This window comes from Micropterus salmoides, unplaced genomic scaffold (genome assembly GCF_014851395.1).
Source record: "Micropterus salmoides isolate LMB-PRFRI ecotype aquatic unplaced genomic scaffold, ASM1485139v1 Ms_hic_scaffold_3317, whole genome shotgun sequence".
Lineage (NCBI taxonomy): Eukaryota > Metazoa > Chordata > Actinopteri > Centrarchiformes > Centrarchidae > Micropterus > Micropterus salmoides.
Window position 1 is genome coordinate 36,687 of NW_024042615.1, and position 7,867 is coordinate 44,553.

Sequence of the window (7,867 nt, forward strand, 5' to 3'; positions counted from 1 at the left end):
AGCATGTGCAACTCCCAACAAAGATCATTTAGAGACAAGATGCATCACTCCATAGCTAAAACGAAGCCTTCAACACAGGCTGAAAAGAGGAGCATACCAGGAGAATACCCCCTCTTTAATACCTCCTCTCCTCTTTCATTCCCTCTTATAAAGCTACCACTTCCCTACTTTCTCTTGTTCAGTGAGAAACGTGAGCTCTGGCCTGGATTGGAGATACATTCTGGTTTTGAACTGCCCGTAGGAAGAATGTACATGTGAGAATCTGTACATTCTTGGTTAAAAGCCGTGTGAAGTCTATTTTCTCTTTCGTCTCCTCTCTTCCTCTGTGTATCTCACTCGTGGACTCGCAATGCTTATTGGAATGGACAGATTTGATTGGCTGAGCAGCATCACATGAGCTGATTGGAACACATGCAACTGAATACACAGCTGGCCAATCACAGCGCAGAATAGGACTCGCTCTAACTGAAGTCCGACACTAACTATAATGTAAAAAGAGTTATGCTGTATTTTTCTAAGATATGATATATCTATGATTTCTTAACATAATTTTAGTCCACAGAACGTTCTGCTATGGAACAATAGATTCATGTTGTGCAAAAGAAAATCTATATTTATGGACAACTGGATGGAGAAACAAATATGGTCAATTGTTGGATATATATAAGTTGGATATAATCTGGATTACTGAAGGTGTCATAAAACATTCCAATGGCTCTTATTCAGTTAATTAAAAATAATGTAGAAAACACACCGACCTCCAAAGTCCAAAATATAAAGATAGGCCAAGTTGACTTTTTAAACCAAAAATGTAACAATGCCTTCCTGAGGCAACATCTGTAGAATACAATGTAATCTGGCTTCACAAGGAGAACTTCAAACCCTGAAATATCAGCTATTAGAACAAAATGTCTTTAATTTCCACTTCTTCCTAAAAACAAAGAAATGCAGTTTAAAATTCTAAGATTGAAATGTGATGTAGAAAACTGTCACCTATGCAACACAAATGTAGAAACAACAGAGCACATTTTTTATGTTTGTGACTAAAGTTTATGGAAATCCTTACATGACTGGTGTAATGGAAATTTGTCCTTTAGTGAGTCTTCTGAAATGTGAGATGAATGAAAAAGATTCCAATCCAGACGAGTGTGATCATTTGAATGGAGACACTTTTCTCAATAGCTCCTACAATCAGACCTCTGGCACATGGAATGATGCAACATCCACAGAGAGCTACAGCAATCATTAGACCTGCTAGTGTGGGCATCACTAAGGCCTTTTATTTAGCAAACACAGAATCTGACCGGTCGAACATGTTAGTGTCCACTTCAGAGTTCTCTGCAAGTTCTTCTCGTAGGGAACGCAGTCCTTCCAGCACTGGGTTCACCGAACCATCTGGAGCTGTATTGTTGGGCACAAACATACAGCAGGAGTTATTAAACATTAGCCCAGCATCCCAGCCTCTTTGGGTGCTTCTCTTGCCTCCAACACTGCTATTTGATGTCAATGCCTGTAGTTCACTGTGGTGTTCTGTCGTGGTGGCTTTTGTGCATCACGCTTGTTGATCTATTGTTGTACTGGTGCAGGCTCCTTCCTGCAGTGGCTGGCGTGAATCCACGTAGCTCTTTCAGCCACTTTTACCGCTGTGTATGTTGTCAGGAGCACCTTTCCACCTCTGCGCTTTCCAGTGCTTTCTTCTGAAGTCCTTAACCACCACAAAAGGAGACTCTAGGAGACTGTGCAGTGGTTCTGTCGCTGGAGAGGGTAGGGCCTCTTTAACCTGCTGATGTAGACGGGCAAGAGCAGAGGACAAAGTCATTCAATCATTCTCACAGTGATGTGTGTCAGGCGGTACTCTGCTCGCTGCCTCTATCCCTGTTCGTGGAGGGCGCCCAAAAAGAATCTCAAACGGGCTCAAACCTGACCTAGTTCTTACCCTCGTTCTCATGTACATCAACACCAACGGCAACGCCTTTGTCCATGGAAGACCTGTGTCTTCACAACATTTAGCTAGCTTAGCTTTTAATGTTCCATTCTCTTTTTCTACTGCTCCACCGCTCGCTGGGTGGAAGGAACAATGTTGTCTCAAATCAATGCCCATATAAGAGCCAAGTGGTTTGATGGCTTCACTTACAAAAGGTGTGCCGTTGTCACTGCTGATTTTAGAAGGCACGCCCCAGCGCGGCAAGATCTCAGAAATCAGGGCTTTAGCTCCAGCTGCACCGTCTTGTTTTGAAGTTGGAAAAACCTCCATCCATTTGGAAAACATATCAACTATGACCAAACAGAACCTTTTGCCTTGACTCGGGTTAAGCTCAATAAAGTCCATCATCAGGTGATCAGATGGTTTATCTGGCGTTGGGTGTGCCGCTAAGGGAACCCTCAATCCTCTCCCTGTGTTGTGTGTTAGGCAGATTGAGCACGTTTGGCAAAAGTTGTGAGCGTATGTTGTGAAAGCTTTCATGAACCAGTGTTGCTTTAGTTGATCGAACATCCCTCCCTTTGACACATGATGCAACCCATGTGTCAATTTAGCGTAATGTGGAAAAAAATGTTTGGGTCAACATGGTTTGTCATTGGGACCAGTCCACAATCCATCAGCATATTTACAACCAGCCTGTTGCCATGTGCGCTTCTCATCTGATGGAGCAAACTGTTGCATAGCATGCAATGTCAGAGGAATATCTGTGTCTGTGTCTGCGTGCAGGGGTGTGTGTGTGTGTGTCAGGCCCTGTTGAGCTGCGGTGCGGGCAGCTGCATCAGCTTTGGCGTTACCTGTAGAAACAAAGTCTTTTGCATCAGTATGGGCATTTGCATACAGAAATAGCAGACGGCAACATCACTGCTTCAAGCAATGCAGCTATTTTATCATGATGCAGAATAGGCTTACCATCAGATTTTAATGCACGGTTGCAAATGCATATTGAGAATCTGTGTAAATAGTTACTGATTTGTCTTTGGCCAGTTTACAAGCTTCAGTGAGTGCAACCAACTCAGCTGCTTGAGCTGAATAATGAGATGGCAAGGGGCCAGATTTCAGTGTCTCGTGCTGACAACTTGATTTTTTCCTGTGTTAACATTGCGTGAAGCAGACCCGTCATCAAAGAGAATCAGGTCTGGGTTAGTTAGAGGTGTTTCAGACAGATCTGGACGTGGAGTGCAAACCTGCTCAAGCACAGCAACACAGTTATGATCTTCTCCATCTCCTGGAATGGGGAGCAAAGTTGCAGGATTTAACATTACACAACAACATTACAGCGTTTGACAGCGATGTTAGGCATATCCAATAGAACAGTGGTGTATCGGAGCCAACGTGCTGTGGAGAGATGAGAGGTCTTCTGTTCAAGCAAGATCATAGAAACCGCATGAGGGACCAAAGGGTTAAATCAGAATAACCAACAATGTGACGTGATGCCATGACAACGTGGTGACCCTGCAGCCACTGGATCCAGTTTTGCTGAAAGAAAAAGCGACTGGTCTCAGTCTGTCACCATGTTTCTGTAGTAACACTGATGTCTGTCCATTTTGGAAACATGTCAACTATCATCAACAGCACTTATTGCCTTTGCTTGGGTTTAGCTAAAAAGCTCCCTCATCAGGTGGTCACATGGTTCTTCTGGGTGACACTCTGCTCTGTGTGTGTGAAACAGCCTCTGAGCTTCCAGGCTGTCTGATAACACACCTCACACACATCCATAGTTTTGCATTCAGTTCCCCCTTTTCTCTGTGGAGGAGAGCGCATGGGCAAAACTCTGGACCATGCTAAAAAAAAGGGATTTAAACAATAACATCAAACAACAAGGAACGAGCAGGCGGCATTCTTTTCCTGTAGAAATGGGGTCAGTCTGTTAGCGTGCATCACATTTTATCATCAACACGGCAGCAGCTCACAAAGAAACATCCAGCGTGACATAAAGCAACAGACACAGCAAGCAACACGACAATAAGCACCAGGCATCCGGTTCGCTTCCAAGATGTAGCGTCAGAACAGGTCATGTGATCGTCCTGCGGTCAAGTCAAGTAAGAACGCAGGTCAGGTCTTTGTCGTCCCCGAGTACAGGCAGACTATAGAGAACCATTTCAGTCAGTGAGGCTCTGTCAGCTCAGCTTCGTCAGTTCAAGTCAGTCAAGTGCACTGTTAGTTTACCATGAATCATGGGAGAAAGCTTTCTCTTGTTTCAGTAATGGGATCCCTTGTCCATAAAATCATCATCACCTCTTTATGGTGATTGGTTTTGGCTTGTATGCACTGGGAGAGAGAGCTTTACTCTCATCCTGATCACATTCCCAGAGAAGTTATTCTGTCTATTGGAATTGCAGTTAGAGACAGACAGACAGCCTTGTGTGTGGCCATTGTGGGCGAACCGCTTTAGCAACACAATGGTCATCTCAGCACGCTTCGTGTGATGGACTGCAGAACGGAAACCGACCAGCCGCGCGGGAAATGTAACATTTTAAAAACAGACCTTTGTCAAATCACCAACAGAGAAATGTGTGGTCTGTGATGTAGCCAATAATGTGAAATCTTTAAACCTGTAGTGCTCGCGGCTGCACGAATGCATTTACCAGCACTCTGTCGCTCTGCTGGTCGGCCTTCATCACAATCTTTTGTGAAAATGTGGGTGCGTACAGGTCACTGCAGCCTGCAGCAGTGAACAAAAGAAAACATGTTTAATATTTGTAAATATTATTTCACACATCAAATCAAACTTTGTGTGAACTACAGCTATAGACTCTCATTCAGTTTGCACCTCAGACATGAGGTCACAGTTTATTGTTTTAACCACGGTGTGTAAAAAGATGTTACAGGAACTAGTTCAATGGTTCTTTTAACCTGAGCAGGACTTTTTGCTCTTTACTGTACAGTGTTCTCAGATTCCAACTTACGGGCCTGTTGTCAGTCAGCCAACTCCGGGTGGACTTTATCCCCAAATCCATCCGTTTGCAAATCACTTGGCTTTGCTTCGCCATGTGTATACTTCCCCCTCGGTACAGCTAAGATCAGAGAAGGAGAAGAAGAAACAAAACAACAGCACAGCCTCCTTGTCCAGATAATATGTTGCAATAGTTCTCTCTCTTTTTTTTTCTTCCACTGTCCCTCTTCCATAATAATTAAAACTTGTTGCATCCTGTCCATCAGAATTGTGTATTGTGCAGAGTAACGAGTCTGTCTGCATGTACCTAAAGGTCTGTGTGTGTGTGTGTGTGTGTGTGTGTGTGTGTGTGTGTGCAGTGGCGTCACTCATTAGTGCTCTGATAACTGAAATAAGTGTTTAGCAACTATGTCATCAGAATTCATCAACATGATGCCATATATGCAACCTGCCCCTCTCTGGGCTGTTTTCAACACATCATGTAGCAGCATTGTCCCCTGCTGGGTTTAAATGACACTTTCTAAAACTCTTGGTGCTTCTCATTCATCACCAATGTAGGCTGTTCAGGCTCATCAGCATTTACTAATAACTTAATATCATTTTTGTTGTTTCATTGTGTTTAAGATTTAATTTTTCTGTGAGAAATTGTGACTCACCCGTTGTGTGTGTGTGTCCCAGCTGTTTCCTGTCACTGGCGTCCGTCCCGCCCCCTCCAGCTCAGTCCATTTGGATCTGTTTTGGATCTGTCCAGACAATCTCTGTGTACCAATGTCCACCTTTGTCCACTGTACTGTCCGTTTTCTCGTACTGTGACGGCTCAGAACAGAGTTTTTGATGGCTGTTTTCTCACTTTTGTCCTCTTTGTGTGAATCTTCAGCTTGCAGGTTCTCTCGTCTGTCACTAAGACGCTGTGAAATTCGGCATCTTTGTTCCAACAGCAGTTTCTGGCCTTGTCCCGCTCAGAACATGTTCTTTTCCGATGAACTTTATTTCAGACCGCTGTGACCATAAGGTGATGATCGTGTGAACTTGGAGAGCTCTACATGATCTGTTCTTGAATGCAAACATGTTGTGATTGGCCTGCAATTCTCCAATGATGACATCGCTGTACTGAGTCCATTCTGTGCTCCAGCCTACTTTCTTGTGAAACTAGAGTGAAGTATTTTGTTGAGATTGTAGAAATCTTGCAGGTCTCCAAAGTGGAGTTGTTGTTTGAGCTGGTTTGCTACTCAGCTGTCTTTAAGTCATTATGGCATCCTTTGATAAACGCTCCAAACTGCTCCAATTGCATGTGAGGCTGTCACGTGACCCGTCGCCTCAACAATGTTCCAAATACCAAATATTCCTTTTATAATTGGCATTTCCATGACTGGGCAATACGATGTGTTGCATTACTGTTACCGGAGCAGAACAGTGCTTCTGTAGCTCTTTAATGTTGCATTAGTTCATCATCTCTCTCTGGCTTATGGTGTCGTGTTTCAGCAGCAGTTTTAACATCAGCGTAGTCTTCATCCTTGGATGGATCTGGGACTGGAGCGTATCGGAGGAGGAGGAGCGGAGTCCAGGACTGGATCAGCCCTCAGTTTACCAGTTTTTACTCCAACACATAACCTCATCTCTAATGTATGTCTCTCTATGTTTCACACTTTCCTTCACCCTCATTGTGAGGCATTTATTTGGCATACTTCCTTTGCCTTCTCTTACTTTCTGATCCTATCTTCCACATGCATGACGCTTTCAAATGCTTACGTTTAAAATCTTCTTTGTCTTTTTACCCTTAACAAAAATCACTTTTCTACCTGATGTAATTGCCTCAAACTGAATAGGAAACAGAATTAATTCACCAATAATTCTATGTTTTTGTCATTCTTCACCATATTTCTCTTGCATGCATTGTATGATAGATGAAGAATAATCAGGTCTCTCACCTTTGCTTATTTTGCTCGTTTGACTTCCCATCTCCCACACTATCCTTCTTTGCTTGTACAAGTCTTTTAGGGACTCTAACCCTTTCCTTAGATACAGTCGTCACTGTAAATCCAGATTGTTTACGGCTACAAACTCTGGCAAAAGCGGTCGACAGCGGAAAAAAACGGTCCTCTTCACAGCCCTGTTAAGACTCCAAAATTGCTCGAACAGCGGAGAAACCCTTGTTTTCCTGTTTTTATTTCAAATATTTTTTAACTTTATTATTATTATTATTATTTATTTTATATATTTTTTATTGCTCCTCTTTTTGTTCCTTTTTTTTTTTCTGCACAGCCCTGTTTAAACCCCAAAAGGAATTAAAACAGCGGAGAAAAATGTATTTCTGCACAGCCCTGCTCAACCAGTTAACAGAGGAGAAAAACTTGCTTGTAATTCTGCTCGGCCCTGTTAACTAAGGATCCACGTGTGAGATGGTACAATCAAAATAGCAATCTTAAGCTGAAAGTCTAAGAAAAAACAAAGACAAAACAAATGCAATTTAATAGTTTATTTCAGACACTCACCGTTTTTAAGGACAACGTAGGTCCAACTCTTTTTTGAGATGGTAGTGGCAACGGTCCGGGGCGCGGACGGTCGACCCTCCCGTCTCTTAAGTCAGCGAGGTGGAGGCTGAGACACTTTACTCCAGGCTGATCAGTCGCCGGCCGTCTCAGGTCCCAGACAAACTTTGCCAAACCATCCCACTTCTGACACCAAATGTAATGGAAATTTGTCCTTTAGTGAGTCTTCTGAAATAAAGAGTCCAATCCAGACGTCTTTTAAATGTTTTATTCTTTGCAAAGGGTCACACAGACAGACAGAGTGCAACCAGTCTGCAGAGTGTAAGACAAAGAGCCAGTGTAGAAGCAGGTGACTTTATACTGTAAGGGTATTACGCAGCTATCCAGGAGAGGAAGGGAGTAGGGACCAGCTGTCCTGAGATGAAGGCCTATCAAGGACAGTCTGATAAGAAAACTCTCTAACGAGCATCTTTCCCATGGGAAACTTCACCTAGCTGTAACATA

The 7,867-nt window shown here is 43.2% G+C and overlaps 1 long non-coding RNA gene across 2 annotated transcripts; it reads right to left on the bottom strand.

The window, feature by feature from the left end:
- Positions 1–1,027: 1,027 nt before the first annotated feature.
- On the bottom strand, positions 1,028–7,606 carry LOC119884258. 2 transcript variants are annotated; one of them, XR_005440963.1, is made up of 2 exons: positions 7,367–7,606; positions 1,028–1,783 (listed from the first exon to the last, which is right to left on the bottom strand). It is a non-coding gene; the product is annotated as an uncharacterized LOC119884258 (long non-coding RNA). The 2 variants fall into 2 exon arrangements; XR_005440964.1 differs by having other exon boundaries at positions 5,531–7,606.
- Positions 7,607–7,867: the final 261 nt, after the last annotated feature.